The following is a 24,929-nucleotide window of genomic DNA, read 5'->3' as shown; positions in this document are numbered from 1 at the left end:
ATAAAACTGTACACTTCGTTGCTTAATGTTGAATATATATAAATTTGGTTCAATGTAATCGCTCGTCCAGAGTTTAAAATAGATTAATTCCTCCTAAATATGCCATTGCTTTGAGAGAAAAATGAGAAAAAAAATTTTTGGTTGAAAGATGAAGAAATCCGAGAGAATCGAGTATTCCGGAGCTTGAAGGAGCTCGAGAAGTTTCCCAGAGTAAACTCTTGAATTCTTCTACTCTCTTGGAGAGAGAGAGCCACTCCCGGTGTTACGCGCGAACCTGCATTCGAAATGTCGTTGCCATTGATTATACACCTTCGCGCGTTTACCTGGACGACACGCGTCAGCGCGTGCCATATATATAATGATTGAAGAATATATAATAGGGGAGCGGAATATATAGATTTCTAAGACTCTTGAACAAGCCTCTCGGCGAGTTCAACTTTCGAGTCAGTTAGTTATTAAAGTTCGCCTTCCGAGAATCGTGGATATATCACGAGATCATTAATCGTGTGGATGCGAGTTTCCTTTACTTCGTTCGTTATCAGTCGCTCTGCTTCGTTGTCTCCCTGATATAAGCAAGAGCGGCGCACTTGAATACGATTATATCAATCCTGCTGGAAATCTTGGAGCATTTTAATATTTAATTTATAGTATTTACAATTTTATTACGCGGTCAATGAAAGCATATTCGAGATGCGCTTTTTTTGCTAGAAGAATTGATTATTTTTAGCGTTTTTCACGCCTGAAATACTCTGAAAATCGTGAGAAACTTTTCGCTTGTCGTAGATTTAATTCATTAAAAATAGATTGTTGTACGGTTCAATTTATAAATCATCTTTTTAATAAATTGGCCAACTCTATTTAAACGCTGTGCGAGAAGACGCTATACATATAAGACGCCAGTAGCGGCTCTCGCTCGTTACGACGTCGAGCGATCGCGGCGAAGAAACAGGCGGGCCATTCAGAAAGGGTGCGCTCGGAGTGGAATGCGCGGGCCGGCTATCGTCAACCGACTGCCATAGGTCAAAGCTTTTAGCCGGCCGTCCGCGCCGCGCAGATAAGACGAGCGTTTCGCGAGCGAGAGAGCGAGCCGGTGAGCTTCGATCGTACAACAACTACACACATTGGATGGGGGATGGGGAATGGGGGACGCTCCCCTCGGCTGGTTATAATTTTCTAACAATAAAACGAAAAGGCTCTGATATACATATAAATGCAAAAATTCAGGTAGAAAATGGACTGATATAAGAGCCAGACATATAAATTATGCGCAACAAACTTGTCTTAAAAAAATCTTGTTTACTTGCTTTGTCGACTTTGAATTATATACCTATACATCTACCTGAATTTTTATATTAATAATTTTCTAATATTTTTTTAAATTATCGTTGCGAAAATCTCGATCCATTCCGCGTCAATTATAATCGCAAATATATTCTTTAATTAATAAGATACGCGATTATATAACAATTGTTTGGAAATATATAAATATTAGTCAAACAATTTCGAAACATTCCGATAACGCTCGCGTGCTTTTCCAGATGTGTAAATTACGATTTCGAGTAATTTTATATATTCTTAATTTTCTTTTTTTAACATGGAGATAATTTTGATTTGTGACAATTTTATTCGCGCGATTAAACCGTATAATTGATAAATACGTATCTTGTAATACTCGTATTTATTTGAAAATTTTGTACAAAATATTCCGACGATTCGAAAAGACGGTATTATCTCGATGACTTCGATCCGATCGTAATTTCTTTTCCCGCACTGATGTTCGAGATTCGCGTCAACATTCGAGTTTATTTCATCGCGCAGTTATATACCGTCTTTGCGGATTTTCCTGGTAACGATTAAATGAATACTGAATATCGTATACGTAAAATGCCGCGCGTAAAATGAAAGGAGTTCGTAGAAAATTTCCGATAAATGAATCGATGACGGCGCGATGATTGTACGCATCCGCGTACACACCTTTATCGCGAGTCATTAATGCGAATTATTGCGCAGAAAAAAAGAGAATCTCTTTGTGCAGCTCTTTTTAGCCCGAAAATTTTTGTTTGTACAATTGTAAAATTTTTCAGGAAAAAGTATACAAATATTTTTTATAATTTTGTATTCTCTTTTGACAGAATTTCTCTTCACAAATTTATTCGTACATTGTGTACACATTTTTTAACAATGTAAATAAATAATTATTATCTTACAAAAAAGTTAGTTTAACGATAAACTAAATATGCGATCGCGTATGCGAAAGTAATTCCGCAGAGACACGTGAAACTTATATTCGAATGTTATATTTATAGTTGGTATATGTATATTAATTCATGAAGCGCACACAAGCTTCTCTTTTCCTAATTTTAAATCGAGGGAGCGAAGCAAAAAGCCTGATACTAGGCGAATGCACGAGTTGGCATAAACAGTTTTTAATGCTAGTCGGAAACGTCGACGATAAGAACCGGATAAGTTCTTCCTCCGATATCAGTTTCCTCTCTGCGGTCTATAGATATGTATGACCAACCGAAAATCGCCGCACTAACAAGTTTTGATTATACATACCGATAAGACGAAAGAATTTCGGAATATTTACGAAATGTCTTCGACCGTGAACCATAATAATTTGTGCGAAGCAACATTATCGCAAAAATTTTGCCAATACTTTTCTCTCGAGAGAGGCACGATAAATTATTCAGCTTCGAGCAGAATAGAATCTTATTTATATATAATAAAATAATGTTAATTTTAGTTCAAGTCGAAAAAATTGCACGTTTAAAAAATTACAATGTCTTGGAAAATTTAAATTATAATTCGCATAAAGCGCAATGTTGTCTAAACTTTTATAAAATTGTAGCAATTTTTGCAAATATAATTGATCGACTATGGATTTCGAAAAGAAAGAAGAAAAAAATACAAGTAAATTTTTTTTCAAAATTTTTTTAAAACTAAGTGCAATTTCTACTTGAAACGCATATGTTTCTAAAACTATTTGTGATAATTTTATTTACAACGACATCTTATATATGAATATGTAAGATCCTGTCGAGACTAGCCGATGCTAGAACATAAAGCCTCTTTGATACGCAAACTCGTGAATCTCCGACGTTTAATTTAAACGTAAAGTTGGCCTTTAATTCCGTTCGCAAACGAGCGCGATAAGACCGGATGCGCGTTCTTCCTCTCCCGTTATCTGTTTCCCCCCGCGTATGTCTCATATATATATGTATATACGTAGCATGATCCGTTAACGAGTTTACGCGCGACGATAACGCACGTCTTTCTTCCTCCTGCGCTCAATCTCACGATTGCAAGCATAAAAAAAAGAATTCGCGCGAGTGGAATCCGTGAAATTCACCGATTATCAATTTTTATTTGGTGCCTAGCGATATACGCGATGCGTGTTATAATCAGGGTCGAGACAGGGTATTCGGCGCAATGATACGTCGAGGCAACTTTTTGTTCTGGCATCGTGTCGTGTCTGATTCTGAGAGACCCTATGCGATCAAGCGATGACCAAGATTTACAATCAATTCCACTAACGAGCGCCAACGTTAATTAGTGTCAAACCTACTTTATTTAATTGATAATTTTTAACTATAATAACATAAATTTCTTTTTTCTCTCTCTCTCTCTCTCTCTCTCTCTCTCTCTCTCTCTCTCTCTCTCTCTCTCTCTCTCTCTCTCTCTCTCTCTCTCTCTCTCTCTCTCTCTCTCTCTCTCTCTCTCTCTCTCTCTCTCTCTCTCTCCTCCGCGCGCACATGATTTTATCCGTGATGTAATCGAATCTGCAATTTAAAATCGCCCAGTGTGACATTTACAATTAATTTTAAATTCGAGAAATTAATGGCGTTATTATCCAAATTTTAAATCTGCGTATACGTCGTAAAAAAAAAAAAAAATAAAGATAAATCAGCCAATTAACTAATTAACTAACTAACTTCGACTGACTTTACAGCACGGTAATTGTGCCATGTAGAACTTTACGGTTGCAACTTTGATATTAGCGGATGTACAACATCCGGTCTACAAATAGCGATAACGAATTGATCGTGAGACAAAAAAGTAGTCAATTCTAGCCCATAAATCTTGAAAAGGTTCTAATAAAATCGATATCTCGATATCTGATAACAAAATTGATATCTCTTGTGCGTCGTGCTAGATTTTGTCGAATGTATAGGAATGTATATCAATCGGTAGAAACTCAACAGTCGACAAATTTGTGCAAATACTGTAATTGACATTGCGATATTTTTAAGAATTTATGTAACGTAGAGATAGAGCAGGCATGTCAAACACGCGGCCCGCCAACAAAAAAACTGCGGCCCGCCGAAACTTCTTGAAAATCTTTTCAAAAAAATTGTTTTGTGAAAAACGATGTCAAATATCTTCTAAAAAATAATATTAAATTGTGATTTTGTTTATTTTTCATTATAGTTTCTATTTTTGTTTTTTATAAAAAAAAGTAAAATATTTTTTATTATAGTTTCTATTTTTGTTTTTTTATTTAAAAAATCGTAAAATATTTTTATTTTAAAAAGTAACATAAGATATAAATATAAAGCGACTATGTATAATATACATTGAATATACTAAATATAATAATTTAAAAAATCGTATTTTATTTATTCTAGGAACATTGAAAACATGCGGCCCTCAGCTTAATACAAAATAGATCATGTGGCCCGTAATGCAAAACGAGTTTGACATGCCTGAGATAGAGACTCTCTTCCCCTTCCAATTGCTAAAAAACAATTTTTAATAAATCGCTATTTTCGAATCGTTGAAGAGCGGTAGAAAAAAGAAATTATCTCAAAATTACGTAAGCTAAGACGAATACTCGTTACTGTGATTTTACTCTTTTTCTTATACACGAGATTAAAAAAATAAAGTTAAAGAAGAAATGTCAATTTTTTGCAATTGTCTCGCGCGTCTCAGAGTGTGTTCGACTCCAAAAGATAATCAAATTATTATCAACTCTGCCAGTTGTTTAATATATAACGTAAACGCAAAAAAAGAGAACTTACTGAAAATTCATAGAACTAGCGGGCGGGCAGAAAATGAACGTGGATTCCGCCGTGGCCGACCAGCCGGGATCAACGGAACGCACTCTCACACGCGAGCACAATTCGCAAGACGGCGAAAACGACGATCCCGAGGACACTCGCGTAAAAACGTTCCCGTGATCGTGGAGCACGTCGTCGAGCAGTCGTCGCCGACAGGAGGGATTCGGGCTACCGCTACGTAACGACAGTCGAATCCGCATTCTCTCTCAACTTGGCACGGCATCGAAGAAGAGACGAGCGCCGCGTCTCGTTCTCGAGAACGAAAGAGAGAGAGAGAAATCCGAGTGTGGAGGAATCTCTTGACGAACACTCCGACGGGAGCGCGAGAGATCCGCTACTCGCACTTTCGTCCCTCATTCATTCCACTCCTCTTGTCGCACTCTTTTTTTTTCTTCGTTCCTTCTGTTCTCGCGAATATCACATAGACGGAGAAAATTATCAGTCTCGCAAAAGTGCTGCTATTCGGGATATACCAAACGAAAATCCATACATGCGTATACACGTCAATGTTACGTCTTAAAGTAGCTAATCACATCACGACATACAATCTCGCTCCCGTCGCAGATTCTCCGAGAAAAGTCTCGATCTGTCGACAACACTCGAAACAGGACACGCTCGGAAAAAAACTCAACAGCTGGACAACACCGAAGAGAGGTTAAACGAGGCGAGAGCGAGAGCGAGACAGATAAACACGCACGAAACGCACACGACAACCACCGACCAACGACTGACAATGGGTTCGTCGCTAGTCGATCTCGAATCGAGCATCGAGCTGGAAAGGCGATGGCCGAAAGGACGGAGGGGAGAGACGCGAAGGATATAGCGCGCGCGGCAGCGGGACAAAACGTGGGCGGAGGGAGGGGAAACAGGAAGAGAGACGGTGGGAAGGAAGCCATGAATGGCGACAGTCGGACGCGGGGACGGAGGAGAAAAAGTGAAAAGAGGTGGGAGCGGCAGGGAGGGAGGAAAGGACCCTCTCTCGGGCGGCGACGACGGTTTGCGCGCATAGTACGGCGTCGCCATCTGGCGATAACGTGGCCGAAACGTGCCCGTTCCCCGGCCGGCCGACGCACACGAAGCTTTTTATGAATGGACGGAAGCTATCATTGAAGCTTCGGATTGAATGAAAACATTACCTACGTCGTCACCGCCGTGCGGCAACGCGCCGTCACACGGCGTCGGCGCGGCTCAACGTTTGGCGTGGTCGCGTTTGACGGATGAGGAGTGGTGGTAATGGAACGATGTTGCTGGCGATGCTGATGACGATCATCATGATGATGATGATGATGGTCATGATGATGATGATGATGATGATGATGATGATGATGATGATGATGATGATGATGATGACAATGGCTGGTGGTATCGTTTGCCGACGTCGTCACCGTCATTTTTGTCGACTAACTAACCAACCATCATCATTATTGCTATTTTTCCGTTGCCGTTTTTCGGCTGCCATTTCCGAGTAACTTTGTAAAGATACTTGACCCTTGCAAAGAACATTATCTGATACAGGCGTTATGGATTGTTATTAGAAAGAGAGAAAGAGAGAGAAAGAGAGAGAGAGAGAGAAAGAGAGAGAGAGAGAGAGAGAGAGAGAGAGAGAGAGAGAGAGAGAGAGAGAGAGAGAGAGAGAGAGAGAGAGAGAGGAGTCGCGCGAGGTGACGCGTTTCAGCAACATAGTGTCTCGAGATCCGAAGAACATCGCTCCACGATACGTTCCGAGATATGATTTCTCGAATTCATCGTCGCACAATGTCGCCATTTTCTCTAATAACTCAGCACGCGCATAACATGTTTTATACATTTTTAAACATTAATCTAGACTGTAAATTAAACTACAATATGTCAATGTAACGTGAACAATTTAATAGAGGAAAATTAGAAATTTTCTGGTTCATCGAAATAAATTGTTAATCTATAAATAAATCTCGCGAGACTGTATTTTTCGTATAGATTCTATATAAGTGTCGAAAAAACACATATGGAAGATCGACTCTCGAGGTGTTTCCCCTGGTATCGCTTCTGCAGTCTCGACTTACGATCGCGCAAGTATGGATGACAAGCTGCACGAGCAACGAGGCGAGTTCGCGAGTATGCAGGGGCCGGAGCCGACAGAGGGCGCGGATAGAAAAGAACAGAGACAGAGGAAACGAAAGAGAGAGAGAGAGAGAGAGAGAGAGAGAGAGAGAGAGAGAGAGAGAGAGAGAGAGAGAGAGAGAGAGAGAGAAAAAGAAACAGCACGCAGGCCGTCTCGTTCTGACGCGTTACTCGGTTCTATATTTATCCCACTCATTAATTCCATCCTCGTCGTGCACCGTTCATTCATTCGTGCGCCCACTTCTCGCTCCCTTTCTTTCTTCGCGTTAACCTCTTCTCGCTCTCCCTCTCTGTCTTATGCGCGCGCGCAAACACGCACGTTCATTCATCCCGTCTCTGTCTGATCACCGCCTGTATCTCGCCGACGCTCCCGTCCTCTCTTTCTCTCTTTCTTTTCCCGTTCTCACTTGTGTACCGGGCACGTCGCTCCCACTCGTTCCCCCTTTCTTCGTCCCGCGACATCTTTTTCCTTCCACCCTCTCCTTCTCCTTCTTCACCTCCTACCAATCTGACACATCCGCAGCGCTGTGAATGCAGTGACGTACGCACGCGTAGTGCGAGCCCGATTGTTTAATAATTTCGAGACAAGTTGTATCGATATCTTACTCATTGTCGGTCCAACAAAACGGAAATGAAATTCAAAGATGTCATGTAATATGTAACACGTATGAGCAAGACTGTTCCACACTTGGTATAATTGAGAAATTACAACGGTTAAATTACTCTTTTGTAATTAGTAAATTACGAAAAAGAAGAGACGGGTGATTAAAGTTAGAGGACGAATAAATTCTCCGGATCTCGGAAAAATGAGATGCGAAACGTTTCGCTTCCTTTTTTTGAACGACAAGCAGAAACAGACGCGAGCGTCTTTTGTCGAAAGACGAACATATGTCGGAGTCTTATTCTCAGTATTTGTGCGCTCGTCCCCTGCGCGCGGGCTTGGCACTAGACGTTAATGTCATCCCGTCGTCTTTCCGGTGAAACGGCTCCGAGATCCGAGCGAACCGGCCAAAACTTCTTGACTTATCGCTTCCTGGTAGTCACCGATTCGACTGCGTAGTATCGCGACAATTTTCAACGTACATGTATACGCAATGCGAAACATATGTTATATATTAACACGTGACGCCCGAGTCCCGACGCATACGTCCGAAAAAATGACGTAGTTATTTATTATTAGAGAAATGTATCGCGCAATCGCGCGTCTTTTGGAATAATTCGTTTCTCGGAAAAAGAAGTTTGGGTCATTATACGAATGAATTAGATATTATAGGAAAACAAATTATTTGCGCCAATATCGATGGAGCGATTGAGTGCGACAATTGTTATCAAGACACTGCGTTGCACAGATTATTACGGTCCATAACGAGATGGAAAAAATGCAATATATTTTTCATATTTTTAAAATTCACATTTATTCTCGCAACACGAAAGATTCTATATTTTTGTCGAACGACATATCGAATATTCGTTTTTCTCCGTCGATCGATATACATCGACACGGGGTTTGCCGATCTGTCGCTACGTCGTTGATCCGAGGGGAGAAAAGGGGGAGAGGGAAAAGAAGCGAGAAGGCACGTTAAGCGAGGCACAAGCGAGTAACGAGTAAACGAGCGAACAGCCTTCGTAAACTTTGACGAGGGCTTGTGTGGCTTATAGTTCTGTGCGTGCACCGTCAAAAAATCCGTTCGCGAAAATAACTCGCCACCTATCCCCCCCCCCCTCGTAATAAGACGTTCCGCGACGTACGTCACCGCGTACTCGCGCTCTTTTCCAAAGATGATCAGCTGCGCGACTCTTCGGACAGCGGTCATTTAAAGTTTCCTCCCCCCGCCATTTCCTTCTCCGGTCGAGATGTGCACCGGACGTATCGAATTTTCACGAATTTTTTTATTACAAAAAAAACCTAACTTCTTAAAAAGATTGATATGTATTAGAAGTAAAATAAAATGAAATGCACGTGTGGATAAAATTTTTCGTAGCTTTATCGTTCTATAAAAATTTCAAGGGCGTGTATCGATGGAAAAATTTCGTTTAGTATATTTAATCTCCCGCGAGATCGATATATATGTGTATACATGTATTGTGTCTTATAAAAGGATGCGACAAATTATGCGCTTCCTATATATAAATTTTCGCCGTTTAACGAAAAACGCGGCGTCGGAGATTGATGAAAGGAAGAGAGATATATGGAAGAAACAACACATCTATCCGCAATAATTGACGATACAATTCGGTATCAACGATCCAACGTGCGCCATTTTAAGCGGCGCACTCGTTCTCCAGCCCGGGTGTCGGTTGTCGTGTCCTATCGCGAGGAAGGCAAGAGATGGCCACGCCCGCGTCGAGGTTCACATAAGCAATGTATCGAGAAGCCGATTACGACGTCGTAATAAACAGCTCTACGCAAGGTGTAAATGAGACGCGCTATTGTGCGCTTCGGGATCGATATTTCTTTAGCGATATTTCGATATTATGAAATCTTTTTACGAAGGAGATTGTTGGTTAATACGACAAGTATCTCGATATAGGACTATATCATACTTTGATAAAAAATATATTTAAATATTATTAATGCTTAGAATGTAAAATGTAATGCTTATATACAACGTATAAATATATCGTACGTGGATAATATTTTAATACAAGTAATGAGACACTTTAGGGATAGCTATTTTACATAGGGTAGAGATAAAAAATATCTGTGCGATATACGCGTCTATCAACATGTTAGTGTCTTAAATAAGGCAAGGGATATATCTCGATATGAATTAAATATACACCAATTTTCTCAGAAGCAAATGACAACTGTATAGCATTACGATTACGGTGAATGAGAGGAGAAGGATAATCGAATAAACGGGCAAACTTTAACGCAAGTGGGTGTAACGTTAAATTGGCAGATTCAATCGAGCGCAATAAACGGATCGTGATAATTTCGCGTGTGAAAGTTGCACGAATGATGGATGAGACGAGGTACAAATGATAAAGTTGAATAAAAGTTGAACGACGATAGTAAAGCTCGCTAGACGCGATATTTTGTCGGATATTCGCGTAGAGAGGAGCAAGTGTGTATGTACGTGCGGGAGAGATATACATACGTCATACGTCAGAGTGAGCGTCGAGAAAGAGAGTCGAGAAGGAGCGCGTAGGGTTTATTTCGAGCATTTCCGATTTCGCGTGCGCGCGCGAGGGAGGCGGACTCTCTCGGTTCTCGGTTCTCGGCTCGCGTGCCTCGCGGGCTGAGCCAATTACACAATGACCGCGTCGCGCCGCAAAACTTCTAGTGTGCTGCTTACGGAATTCGAGAGAGCGACCGCGTAGCGAGAGAGGCGACGAAAAATCAAGGATCCACCGTGGCTGGAATTGGATCAGCTTATTTTTGGTCCCGGGAGGAAGAAAGGCTGTCCCCCCCCCTCTCTCTCTCTTTCTCTCTCAAAGCAAGTTGGCTGCCGAGCAAAGTCGAGAGCGCGAGACAAAGAGTAGCACGACCCTCTTCCTGGGATGTAGATCAGCCACGTCAAACTTGTGGCATGCAGCACATATACCTATACATTGACACGTACACGTGTGATGATTTTTTTGTGTATAGCGCATATATATATATATTTTTTTTTCAAATTTTATTCTTCGATAAACAGATTGGAATTCGATTTGAATGTTTAGACTGCAGTTAGTTTGATTTCATTTGTACTTTATACAAGCGACGATACCGAGTTTTGTACTCTTGGTAGACTATATAGCCTTTACATTTTCACGCCTCGCTGCCGATATTTCCTTTGTTTATGTCATCTCGACAGCGAGCGTTTGAAACAGCTAGAAACGAAATCCGCCAAGTCCGGGAGGTTTAAATAGAATTTAAATGTCATTTATATGTGTCGAGACGTTAATATTTTGACATAAAAAATTATATAGAAAATTGTAATCAAAGTATACGCCCTCGAGAATTCGGAATTAACGACGTTGCATAAATATTTTTTTTTATTTCGAATTCATATTCTTCTCGTTTATTCGGCGCATCTCGATTATTTCACGACGGGGACGGGGTAAAAGACGACGCGACACGCGTTGCGACTTTCCGTCAAGAAGAGCGCCGCGACATTCGGTTCGGCGCGATCGCGCGCGCGAGAGTAGCGACGCGTTTCCAGGTAATATCCCACTGCCAAGAAACCCCCCGGATCGACGAAGACCCTGTACGACTCGACGTGAAAACGTCGCGCCGTTCGCCGCATAATCGAACGAACTTGGAGGAACGAGCGAGTGAGCGCGCTCGCGCGTTTCAGATAAAATCTGTGCGCGCCGCAATTCCGCGGCGACCGTAACACGAACGAGCCCGGACAAGAGGCAAGGAGCCTCCTGATAAATGGCGCGGTGACGACAACTTTGTCTACAGAGGACTTTGTTCCTGTGCGTTTTGACGCCCTTTTAACCCTTCTGTCTCTCTCTCTTTTTCTCTCGATATGTGTATATATACCTTACTTGTTTGAATAAAAAAAAATTGATTAAATCACTTTTAAATTTCCTAAACGTATTTTTGATATAATGAGAAGGAAAGATAAGAGCAAATTTGCCTAAAAAAAAAAAAAAAAAAAAAAAAGATTTTAATAACTTGTATATTTTTGAAAAAAAATATATGTTAAAATAACATATTTATGTTTTCTAAATCATTTCTAAATATCCAGACATACATTAAAAATTCAAAGATATTTTGCAGTTTCGAGAAAATTTGCGTGTTTAAACTTAAAAGAGAATGCTTTTAACGTAAAAAAAAAGAAAAGAGAAATTTTATTTTTAACGACGTGAAAACGTCGACAGTTGAAATAATCTTGTAAAAGTTTTATCGAAAAATGTGCCGCTTTGTCGCATCTTTATCGATAAAACGAGAAACTTTAAGAAGGTCCCGAGTCCCGAAGGTTCGGAATACTCGCGAGTTTAACGACATCGCGCTCCCATCCGGATCTTGAACGTTGTTTTCGTCCAAGGATTACGGGATTCTGCGGATAATGCACGTTGTGCAAGCGAATTTATGAGATATAGTGACGGTGTGACGGAGCGACGAACGGGCGAATAGAAAACATCTGTCGCGGCGTTCTCGCCGCGTGGGGCATGCATTTGCTCTCGGGTGTCGCAAAAAACCGCAACAGCCTGGAAAACGACGGGATGCGTGCACGAGTACTGTTGCGAGTAGAGAGAGAATCGACTTCTCTCCCTCGCGTACCGCAGAACCTGCATAATCTACCTGCGATTTATCGCGCAGAATATATCGTGTGACGTAACACAAGTATACCGGGTTCGCTTGAAAAACGCCTCCGTAGATGTCTATATAATCTCGAAAAAATATCGTAAATAAGCGTAATATATCTCAGTTTCGTATACATTAAAATAAAATAATTTTATGCACACAAAATTTGACATTACTCTGATTTATAAAATAAGCATTCGATATTCAAAGCATGTGTTGAAAACGATATTTCCTAGTCCTTTGAAACACTCGATAAATTAAATGGCAAGAGAATGCTCTTGCGTTGAAAAAAATATGGAAATTTCGATAGTCGCAAAGGGATAGGAAAGCGCACGAAATAGAGGCAGCGGAGGAAATGAGAGAAAAAAAAGATATAATAAAGGGCGCGAGCACATACGGACACGCAACACCGGATACCACCCAGACGACGCCTACGCGGCATGCGTGCGTGCGTGCGTGCGTGCTTGCGTGCATGCTCGTAGTATACAGCGTCGCAACCTTCTTGTCGTAATAATAAAATAATCGATCGACGGAAATAAACGAGAAAGCGTTCGATATATAAATTCGCGAGTACGACGATCGATCTTTATAAATTAAAAATAACGCAAGATGTATCTTTGCACGCGCGATACAATAATAATGTAAAATTTGTAATTAGAAAACAATCTTTAATCGTTAATATACACGTCTGCTGTACGCGCTCTTTCTAAATCTCTCCCTGGTCTCCCTGATGGTTGTGTTAATCGATTCATTCAACTTTGTTGACTCGGTAAGAAAAATATTTGCCTCGTCATAATTCACTACTCTATACGTCGTACATTTTTTACGACGCTGTCCCATGATCGATAAGCGGCCAGTAATGGCGGGAAATGAATCCCACAATGCCATTCCGGACGTTTTTCTAGGTAGACGGAGAAAAGGATTCCTTCCCACCAGTCCGTTCTTTACGATACACCTCATTACGTGGGCCATTATACGACGGGAACTGAGAAATCCGCCATTACAGGTAAAATTGACCATAGGGAAGATATTTTCGGAGAAAGGCATCCTCCGAGAGAGGGGAGGGGGAAGGAGAAAGAGGGCGAAACCAGCTGTATCCTCTGCAAAGTATCAGAGGAGGACAATGGACATAATACTCTTCCGGCTTTTCCGTCAGTCTCTCAGCGTGATACCTGCTGCAGTCCGTTATTGTTCTTAAATGTACCTGCGTTTCGAGTCACCGCGACATTGATATATATCGAGTCTTATATATACGTACGACCGAGTCTTGTATACGATAAAGAAATTCCATTCATCAATATCATCGTGGACAAATAATTCTATATACTAACGAGGACTTGAATTTAAATCGTTAATCAAATCTCAAAGTTATAATATAATATTCAATATAAATTAAATTTCCAATTAAATTAAGAAAATTTAATGTACAATTTCTAAAATATATTTAATTCGATGTAATTAAACCAAACAAGTATATTTGTCTTGCCCGTAAAATACGTATATTAATTTTTTTGAATATATTTTGCGCATCAGCATACACGTGACATTTATACACGTGACACATATGAATTTGTGGGTAGTATCCTCTATGCTATAAATTATAAATTATGTGCAAAATACGTATTGAAATATATATTTAACGACATAAATATAGGTACACTAACGATCTTTCTAAAGGTTATCATTCAATTCACAACGCTCACTCTATACACTTCTCTATGATTTTGTAATTCGAGCTCAAAGTTTCCTCGTCAGTTGGCGAGCTTATTGAATTCATTCCGTTTAATTATCTTCACGGATTCACGCGTGAGTTTTACGCATTTACGCGCTTAGGCCAAGGGTTAAAAATCTTGCATAGTATATCCTGGAACAGAAATTTTTCTCGGTCTTCTTCTCGCATCGCGCGAGAGGGCAAAGCATATATATCCCCGAATTCTTAGTCCTCCCCCCGCCGAGAAGAAAATTTAGGGCCGATAGAGTTAAACTACGCGAGCCTGCGCCTTGGGCATACAATCGCGCGATCGCTGCCATCCGAGAAATGGAATGTGGATGCCATATGGCCATCAGGGTCTTTGCCCAACCGACCAACGAGCCAACCGATCAACTAACCGACCGATCGACACGAACCACCCATTCGTTCCACAAGACGCGTTATTCGCGAGAAAGTTTATATATCTCTGTCCCGCGATCATGTGTCCCGTTTTCGGCGTATTCTCCTCAACAGGGACGGACCTACGCGGGATGATGCCTGATGACGAGGGAGAAGGAAAAAAACGGTTCTCGAGAACGACGATGTTCTTCGTCGAATTTTCACGAGATTGAACCTTTTCTTTCTCGTTGAAATTGAAAATGAGATGTATAATGTAATATAATTGCCGAGTTAATTGACGAAAAGTCGTGTGCAGCTATATACGAGTCGTTCCATCTGGCGAGCGGAAGCGTAGCTCCAGATAAGCCGATTCCTTATTTAACATTACGACATAAGGTTATCGGGTTTATTATAACAGGAAATAACAACGTATACGGAAATGTGTGCACAAAGCGCGGAAACAAAACGGAGAAATGTAACTGTTATTGTTAATATTTCATTGAAATTTCAGATTCCCCATAATGTTTGTAGCAAAATCCACTTGAAATTAATAGAAGAAATACAATGGATTCATTATTCTATTCGGGATAATTCTCGAATATTAGAATATCGATACTCCTCCAATATCCATTATCGAAGAATCCATAAGAAGGAACGATAATGGTTTTCTAAGAAGGGAAAACTACTTATGTTTAAATTTATCTATATACATCCGCACTTATAAAAAAAAAATATATATATATATATATATATTATGTATACATATATAGGAGCACACACTAGGTGCCTACGCACGTCGACCCACGCGCGCTCTCTTCCCTCGTTCTCGCATGCGAAAAACTATTTTCGGCATTCAAGCGACGTCGCGCGTACACGCAGAGAAATGCTGGAACGTCGGAATTACACGCGCGTACGTATGTGTGGGCGTGCGTACGCGCGGGCACACGCCCGCATTCGACTGCATCTTACGTATTTATAGCGGCCAACGAATATACGCGCGACGCGTACGCGATTTGCCTTTTCTTCCCTTTTTTCTCTCTCTCTCTCTCTCTCTCCTTCCCCTTCTGCCCTCATCCACTTGCGCGCGCGCCTCCGCGAATCGTGTATATGTATGCACTCCAACACGATGTAACGTTTATCGACTCATTAACGCCGAATTATATGTCCGTACCACTTCCATCTTTGGAACACGTATCGTCAAATTCTCGACACAACACGGACAATCCATGAAAATCTGGAAACTTTCAGGACGTACCTCTTCGGAAGATGTTTACGCAGCGAGAGTTACGCAACAAGACTTGCAGCGCAATGAAATTTAACTCCCATCGCCAAGTATCACCGGTATGTCATTGCGATAGTTTCGCTCAACATTACGATGTGCGTCTCTCGTTGCAATAAAATAAATACGCAATAAAATTATACCGTATTTGGCGACAATTTAATGATTTTTACAAAAATTTTAAGTTGATTGATCAAAATTCTCTTGAAAAAAAATCACATTAAATTTGTTCAAAGCACGCGTTCTAAAATTTCCAAACATTTCGTAGATACTACATAAAACAATAGTATATATTGTATGCAAAAAAAAAAAAAAAAATGTCGCATTTAATAATAAATGAAACTCGGAGAACACGTAAAGTCTAATTAAGCAGGTGGTCAGGATTGAAATTGAAGCGTTATAAAAGCGCGATCTATTCGTGTGCGTCCCCAACAGAGTTTGTCTCTTTCATTGATCCAAGTGTCCAATTTATTTCAGGCTCGCCTACTTAAAATAAAGCGAATCCGCACAAAGATTCTCTTGCATTCTCGCGCCTCGTCCATGACACGCTGCTCGTCGTGCTCTTCAAATTTGCGCTCTCGCTCTCGCCGTCCTATTTAAAGCCGGCGACTCTCCCAACGTGGTTCATTAAGCCTCTGTTTAATTCAAGTCGCTCGCGCCACTCCCGTCGGCCTTCGCGCTCAAGCGCCAATCAATCAATTCTACGTCTACGCTGACGTCGATCATTGATCAATATACCAGCGCTCCGTTCTGAAAGCGGAGCTCGCATTTCGACGCCGATAGCGCCAATCGTAAGTGGAAAAATAAACGGAAGCGAGACGGTTTCTCCGCCTGCTCGTGGCATACACATACAACTATTAATCTTGATACTTTTCCACGGATTCTAAGACTTTTATAACATTGTTGTACAAAATTTCATAAGAATCTTCAATTTAATATCTACAAAAAAACTAAATTTTATTGTTGGTTTACATTTATGTATAAGATTTAATATGCTAATAAAGAATCTTTCGAAACTTGGTAGCTACTGGAACTCTTAATATGATTCATTTACGTTGAAGAAAATACATAATATTCTCCGAGTAAATCCGAAATATACTCTGTAGTAGTCGCGTACTTTCGCCGCATCACACATTCCTTATAGGTACTATATGTATATCGACGAGGGACCTCGCTCTCGGCGTCGCATTCTGAATGAAACTTGGAGCGAGACCGCGTCGAGAGAGGAACCAGCGAGGGGTCAACGTTCCCTTTCCCCCCCAAGGACGGCCAGGGAAAAGTTAAAGAACAACCGGGGATAGGAGAGGCAAGGGGAGAGAAGGAAGGAATGGGGGCGAGGGAGGAAGAGAAGGAGGAGACAGAAAGAGTCGCGTATATGGAGGAATGGACACGAAGACACCGGAGACACAACAGGAGACGAAAACGCGGCGAGAAAAATAAATGGAAAGAGAAGAACCCTCGATTCTTTCTTAATTCTCGACTGTAATTTGCGTATAAGCGAGTGCGAGCGATAAAGTAAAGTTGTAGATATTTGTAATGTAATAAATCAACTTGAAAAAAAAATCGAATCGACGAGAAATCACAAATGTGATAATCTTTAATTTAGCGATTGCGATTATAATAAAAACACGATGTTGATTACACGATGAATTACGTTACGTCGTCTGACGCCGATCTAAACTGACAATGAGATGCGGAAATCGCGCGTTACGTCACCATGATCGTGTATATTAATTTGCCGATTGTTGGAGAGATTAACCTTTAATATCGAGATATGCTTAAAGCCTTTCCACCTGTCAAATTTTCGAAACATTATCGTATAGAGCTAATTCGCGAGAAGCTCCCACTCTCGATCAAATTACAGTCCGAAGTATCGCTTTTATTTACGGAATATCACGCATCGGTCTTGATCTACGTATAGTGGAAAAATAGGCGCGGTTGTACACGGAGGGTTAATCCTTTTAAGTTGAAAGCCTAGTTGATATCGTTAGGGTAAAAGCGAGATATAATTGTCAATTAGACCGCACCTAATTCGTGACGCACGCTACTCTCATCTCTCGTATATATTTCTTTCGCAAATACATATTATATCGCGACGCATGCCGAGATATCGCCGATATATGTATAACGATGAGAGAGGTGTAATTTAAACGCGTACCATTCGTGATACGGAAAATTTGCCGCGCGAAGCAATAACCTAATATGTAAGTTACACTTACATAAGAGGGATAACGTATACTAACTACAGAGCATCTCGTCACGTTTGTTTTTCACCGTTCGCCGGAAATAAGTTTATCTCGTTTATCTCCACCTCTCGACCGCCTATACATACATATATCTTTACATCCGATTAAAATACTATCTTTGCGCGAATATATAATTTCAATCATCTTGCACGATGTATAATGCCGTTTATGTATCGCGTTCTATATCTCTGAAGATTATTTTGACAATTTCGGAATCTTATAAACAATTATCTGTATATATAAATTATTCTATCCCCAACTGTACTATAATGAAATTGATTCAATCTTTGAATCGGTAGACGTTGCATTTCATATCGAGACATTGATTTAATATCAATTCTATTTTAACATTTTACATTGTATAATTGACAAGTAAAATAATCAAAAATATATATAATATTATACAAATATATTTGTGTGAAAAAATGAAAAAAATAAATCATTTTATTGTACGTATTATAACCGAATTAATTTAGTCATTCACAAATTATTTTTAACAAACAGACTTGTGTATTCGATTTTTAAAAAAATCAGATACGGAAGCCAACAAGAGAGAGAAAAAGAGATTCTCCCGTGACAACGTATTTGTTATCGACACGATTACGTAATTACGTCTTTATCTACGTCGCATCAATCGGCTCCACCGTATTGATTCGTATTAATCATAATTAATCACGATTCGAAAGAGATACCTCGCCGAAAATGTGTACAAATACTGAGAATTTGTCCCATTAATAAACTTTGTAGCATTTGATTTCCGGTCGACGAAACGTATCACAATAAATTATCAAATCGTTCTGCGCTATAATCCCTATCGAGTCTCCTCGTTTACAGGAATTATAGGACTGACAATGAGTGGGCGAAATGAAAAAGAAACAGATGGGAGGAGAAGAATAATCGACCAATGTCGATTTACGAAGCGATAATATCGTTCTAAATCAAATATTTTTTACAAACGTGTGATAAATTTCGTAAGATTCGTAAGAGTTTGTAATTCAAGATATCGTTATTGGATCAAAGTTATCTGTTTCGCCAAATAAATGTAAATATATGTATATAGACAAAATGAATGACACGCAATTTTTCGTGCTAGTATCGCAAGCTAGTATAAATTACTTCCTGCCTAGCGATGCATTTCTAGCAATTTGTTAACGATTTAGCATTAAAAAAATCGTATCGTGTGCCGTTGCTTTCAGCTCATCGATCGTATATAAAACGTGAATTCTCCGGAGAGATCGATAAAGAGAAAAGTGCTAGAAAGAGACACTTCACGAACCGCACGGTAAATGAATGGCGCGCGGCGGGAGAAGATGGAAGGGAGAGAAGGACGAACACGATCGGCGGCGGAAGAGAGAAAAAGAGACGGAGAGAGAGGGAGAGAGAGAGAGAGAGAGAGAGAGAGAGAGAGAAAGAGAGAAAGAGGGAGGGAGAGAGATCGCGGAGAGGCCGGATGTGACGCGACAACACATAACGACGACTCGCTTGTAGATTGCATTCGATGCTCGCGCAAAACCAGACGAGAAGAAGAAACGAGTCGGCAGGATATAGACGAGGAGGAAAGATTGCGAGTAGCGAAAGAGAAAAAGACGGATAGAGAGACGGAGAAGAGGGACGGGGAATGAGCAAAGAGAGAAGAGAGAAAAGATCGAAATGGAGGAACGTGAGATAACGGAGTTGGCAAACATGAAGATAGCGTGGTGCTGGTATTCTCGTGTTATTTGAGCGAGAAAGAGTAAGAGAGTGAAGAATAAGAAAGAACGAATGAGAGAGATATATATCGTGAGAGGAAGGGAGAGAAAGAGAGAGAGAAAGATACGCGATTATATAGCGAGATTCGAGCGCGAGTTCGATCCGCTACTGGAAGTCGAGAGAGCTCGATAGGCTTATTAGCCTTAGGATATCGAGAGTACATCTGTGTGGCGTGTAGAATTAACTTACTGTATGATTAACACGATCCAGGTATCGATACAGTGCGCGCGCATGTTTAAAGCAACACGTCAGAAGGTCGCCTGTTTCGCAGTTGGACTTGTTAAAATACAATTGAATTAACCGTGTTTTACCGACAAATGCAGAGTAATGGAGAAATGTTTAGTTATTTAACACGCGTCATTCTACATGTTAATTCCTTGCAGTAGTAGTAATATAAGGGAAAGAATCGATCCTTTGACAAAAGATATGCGGTGTATTAATATCGTTTGCAATAGTTGCGTCGTCAGGCTTTTATTTTAAAAGAAATAAAGTGATAATTTTTGAAATGTGGCAAACGGATTTTGTCAGATTATTGATAATTATGCAATGTGTCGAGAATTTATTTTCAGCTTCTTTAATTTCATCCATTAAAGATACATTTAATGGATACATTTAATTTTATCCATTAAAAATACATTTATTGATAAAATGATGAAATAGAATCGAAAATACGTATTGATAAAATATTTTTTCTATTATATCATATCATATATTCTCTCAATATTTAGATATAATATATACAATCAGCACACAAAAATATAAGTATATATTTTATGAATAAATATACATATATCGACTTTCGATATCTGGCAAATCGTTTCTTATCTAATAACGAAGAATAAACTAGGACAACAGTCACCGTGCGCACGTAACAGCTAGATAGATATGCAATATATTCATTTTTCATGCTACTCATTCTTTATCTGAGATATGCATTCGTGTGACGCGATGAACAAAAGTAAAATAAAGAGAAATATGTACAAGGTTGACTTTTATCTACGAAACCGTTTCCTATTATCAAAAGTATAATATCGGGACAAATCTTTGTAAAATATGTAATAAATGTCTAGAATCTCTAAAACCTGCTCTAAGAAATTGACTTAAAAATTAGATAGCATCGTTAATTGTTGCAATAATGTGTAATGTAATAAAATATCTCGCGAAAGGATAATTGCTGCGTATCACAACGGAATGTCAATGCGAATCATCAATGAGTCCTCAAAGTGTTGTACACGTTGTGCGAGAAGATGACGTTTGGATTGGAACCTCGAGAGAGAGAATCCGAGGCTATACTCGTTTTCGCGCGCCGGTTGAGTCGCCTACTTTTGCACCATGCGTGGAAATCATGGTTTCATTCATGCCGGATCAACTTCGCGGCGTATATGGCTCGCGCGCGCGCGCTTGATATGTGTGTACGTGTGTGTGTGTGTGTCTTTTGAGAGGTATGTACGAGAACGTTGTCGATAGAGCTCTACCTCGCTCGAACAATCGATGTGTATCGTTGCGCGCTTGCACGAGAGGATACGGCAGTATATGTACGCGTGTGTGCACGCGCGCGAAACTCGCACGGCGAGCCGAGTAGCATTCACGGCGTGTGATGCCAATGAGAGCGAGCGAACGACGTGTTCCGAGCCTCTGTGTCAATAAGCCTGTACACACGCACGCACACGGGCGTTGCCTTATATAGCGGGCGACTCGCAGAAACGTCGCGAAACGACTCCGCCGCGCCGTTCAATGAGTTTCGTAACGCGAACGCGATATCAATCAACGATATCAATCGACTAGGAATCAAGATGAAGATTCAACACCAGTCGTTCAACACCTAATGGATTAAACCAAGCTCTGAAAATGTAGTATTATGCACATCCGGCAAACTTTTTGCCGGATTAAAATGGATACTCTCAAAGTTGAAATGTAGCGGAAAGTATAAATATGTCTTTCTATCAACAAAGAGTATTTCTCGTAAATTTAAAATTTTAGCCTACACATGATAATTCATCTCTAACGGCGAAAGAGAGAGGAGGACGTGCGCGTGCGCGCATTTACGCGCGACAGTGTGAGTTTTACGAAAGACGACGGCGACTTTCTCGCAAACTTTCTACACCTGTGGGTTTCATTCACCGCTTCGCCCCTGTGACTGGTTCGGTCTCTATGAAAGCGTAGTGTGACTCAATGCGCGCAACGAGTCACGCTGGTCTAACCGTCGATGGAGTTGGCACCGAGTCGCGCGACCTCGTCCAAGAGAGAGCGACGACGCAGCGAACGAGATGGAGAGATTTATTGTGTTCCGCGAGAAAATTCGCCGACAACAAATATGCAATGAAAATACATACATACGCGAGCAGCTAAAAATATTAAGAACCGAGAATGAGAGAGGGAGAAAGATAGAGAGAGAAGAGGAGAAAATATATCTTACAAGAGATTCTAAATTTAATTCATTTTCATTTAATCGAGCTCTTGAAAAAAATTTGAATCAAACACTCAATTTCAAACACATCTTGTTCGACACACATGAGAATTAATTGAGCGTTGTACGTGATTTTCGAAGGAAATATTACCGTACAAAAAAAAAAAAAAAAAAAACGAGGAGTGACGTGTAACAAGATGGAGCAAAGAATCCGATCGATTTCCGTCGGAGAACAACGCAGATATTTTTCGGAGTTTTATCGCTCCCGACCGTTTCCCGAGTATCGCGCACGACCGACTGATGATTAGCGCCGGCTTGGAAACAACAAGGCGGAATTTCGTAAACGAGCACGCGGTTCCCAGATTTACCCGCGTTCTCTCTCTCTCTCTCTCTCTCTCTCTCTCTCTCTCTCTCTCTCTCTCTCTCTCTCTCTGTCTCTCTCTCTTCCTCTTTCGTCGTCTCGTTTCCAAATGTTTCGTCTACATTTCGCCAAGAAAAGCGACGTGTAAATAGTATACGAAATATCGTGAACGTCTAACGAATGTATCTTTTAGTCTATATCTATACAAATTTTTGAACGAATTAAAATATGCAAAACGTTTGTCGAAAAAAATTCTAATGTTGCACGTTTAGGTGAATATTTCGACACTTAAAATCGAATTGCACAATCCGAATTTGCATAAACCAAAATTAATGAAAATTCGACGACTCTTAAAAATTTGTCAAAGTAGAGAACCTATACTGTTAATTGTACAGAGCACTTCGTCAACGACCGGAATTTTCAGAACGAAGAATCGCTTTCCGACTCGTAATAACGTCGTGAGATAGGACATTTATTAGCTTCAGATCACCCCGTATGCCGTTACTAATGACACACGAGCGCGCTTGTGAATCGTTCGGTTATGCGCTCATTACGAAACCCCGGTTCTCTTCTCGTCGACTGTACGAGAGTACCGGGCAAATAAACAGAGAAGCGGAGCGAGACGAACGAAATGAAAAAAAAAAGAAAAAAAAGAAAAAAAAGAAAAAAAAGAAGAGCGTCGGCAGCCAGTTGGTCCGGGTCATTTGCCCGTCAGCCGTCCATCCCGGATGTTGTTTTTCCGACGAAATCGTTTGATAAACTTTTAATCGACCATGTGCCGCGAGGCGCATATCTAGCGGAATATTAATATATATATATACAATATATATATCGTCATTTTCACCTGCACACAATATATACCCGTCTAGTCTTTTGTTAATGCAACTATAATGGCGCGCGCTATTTGCCGATAGCGCAATATTATGATATTATCACGTATCGTCGAGCAAAGGTAATTCTGGCATTCAATTGTCACGTCAATTTAGAGACGGATGGATGGATGGATGGAAATATAAAAATTGTTTGCGACGTGCAAACCTACTTTGTTAAAGATTTAATAATTAAACTCTCACCCTCCCGAAAACTTGTATACTTTCAGTTCCTTCATCATCCTCGTACAATTGCATATATAATAATTTAGAAAACGTTCGATGCCGCGATATACATATTTCGATTGAGAAAATGTCAAATGCCGACACGAGTGTTTATAATTATCCCGAATCACTTTGGGAACACCAATAAGACTCACGTGACTCGCGTCACATCTAACAATAAGAGAGAAAAGAGATTATGGAAATTCGCGCACTCGCCGATCCTTTCACAAACGCCACATATTTTTACTCGCGCATACTTCTCTAATCGGGATCCAGCATTAACGAAGCTAGATGAATGCAAGGCTATTTCGGAGCAACTTGGAGAACGGTCGTTGTAAGAAGAAGATAGCAAATTGGTGCACTCACCGGTACGACTAGGGGGCCGTGGAGGCGCAGGATACTGGGGCGGCGTCAAGAGTGGCGGCTGCGGCGACACTCGAACAGCGGCCGAGGAGGTCGTTGAGCCGTGGGGGGACGTGGACAACGTGGCTGGCACGATCGCCTCCGCTGTCGTCGTCGTCGTCGTCGTAGCCGCCGTCGTTACCGTATTATCCGCCGTCGACGCCGGACGTCGCGGCGCGTCGCACCTTAATACGACGGCGACGTTGAACGGTCGAAGCGGCCGCCGCGGAAGCAGCGCCGGAGGCGGGTTGTTGTCCGAGGTATCCACACTTTCGGCACTTTTGTTTCACTTGTACTCCTTTTTTCTTTTTTTTTATCTTTTACCACAAATATAGAACGTCGCGCTCCAAACACGTCACGCACTTTGAGAATATATTATGTATATATATATATATATATATATATATATATATATATATGTGTGTGTGTGTATGCATGTGTGTACGTATGTACATTTGCGCCCGCGAGAAAAACTAAGAGGCGAGAGTACGGTTCCTGCTTCGCCACTTCCGGTGTACCCGAGAGAGACTGAACGTCGGTTCGTGAACTCGAATTCCACCTCTTCCTGCTCCTTCTCCTCTCTTCCTTTTCTCCACCTCTTCTTTCTTCAACTACTACTCTACTACTGCTATACTGTTGCTGCCGTCGCCGCTGTTGGTGCTGCTGCTGCAGCTACTACTACTACTACTACTACTACTATTACTACTACTATTACTACTACTTCTCCCCGCTCGCACTTCCGGCACAGGTCACACAACGTCACACAGCACGCAAGCAAGCATATACGTATCTCCCAAGGCGAGCACGATCCGGGAGTGCGGAAACGACATTAGAGGCGAGGCGGAGCGCACGCGCGCGCGTGCGCGCGCGCGCAAGCTCGCTCGCTTCGACTTCTCTCAA

General features: G+C 40.9%; 1 protein-coding gene across 1 annotated transcript in view; it reads right to left on the bottom strand.

The window, feature by feature from the left end:
- Sty (sprouty signaling antagonist) overlaps positions 1-24,315 on the bottom strand; it is a 28,087-nt gene extending 3,772 nt beyond the window's left edge. The window contains exon 1 of the mRNA XM_083040335.1: positions 23,994-24,315. The gene's annotated coding sequence lies outside the window, so the exon portion shown is untranslated. The remainder of the gene's footprint in view (positions 1-23,993) is intronic.
- Between the last annotated feature and the right edge of the window lie 614 nt (positions 24,316-24,929).

The sequence above is a fragment of the Prenolepis imparis genome, unplaced genomic scaffold (assembly GCF_030444845.1).
Source record: "Prenolepis imparis isolate NDT839.2.m4 unplaced genomic scaffold, iyPreImpa1.0 SCAF_6, whole genome shotgun sequence".
In the NCBI taxonomy this organism is placed as follows: domain Eukaryota; kingdom Metazoa; phylum Arthropoda; class Insecta; order Hymenoptera; family Formicidae; genus Prenolepis; species Prenolepis imparis.
Note: the sequence above shows the minus strand (reverse complement) of the source record. Positions and strands in the feature narration are given on the sequence as shown.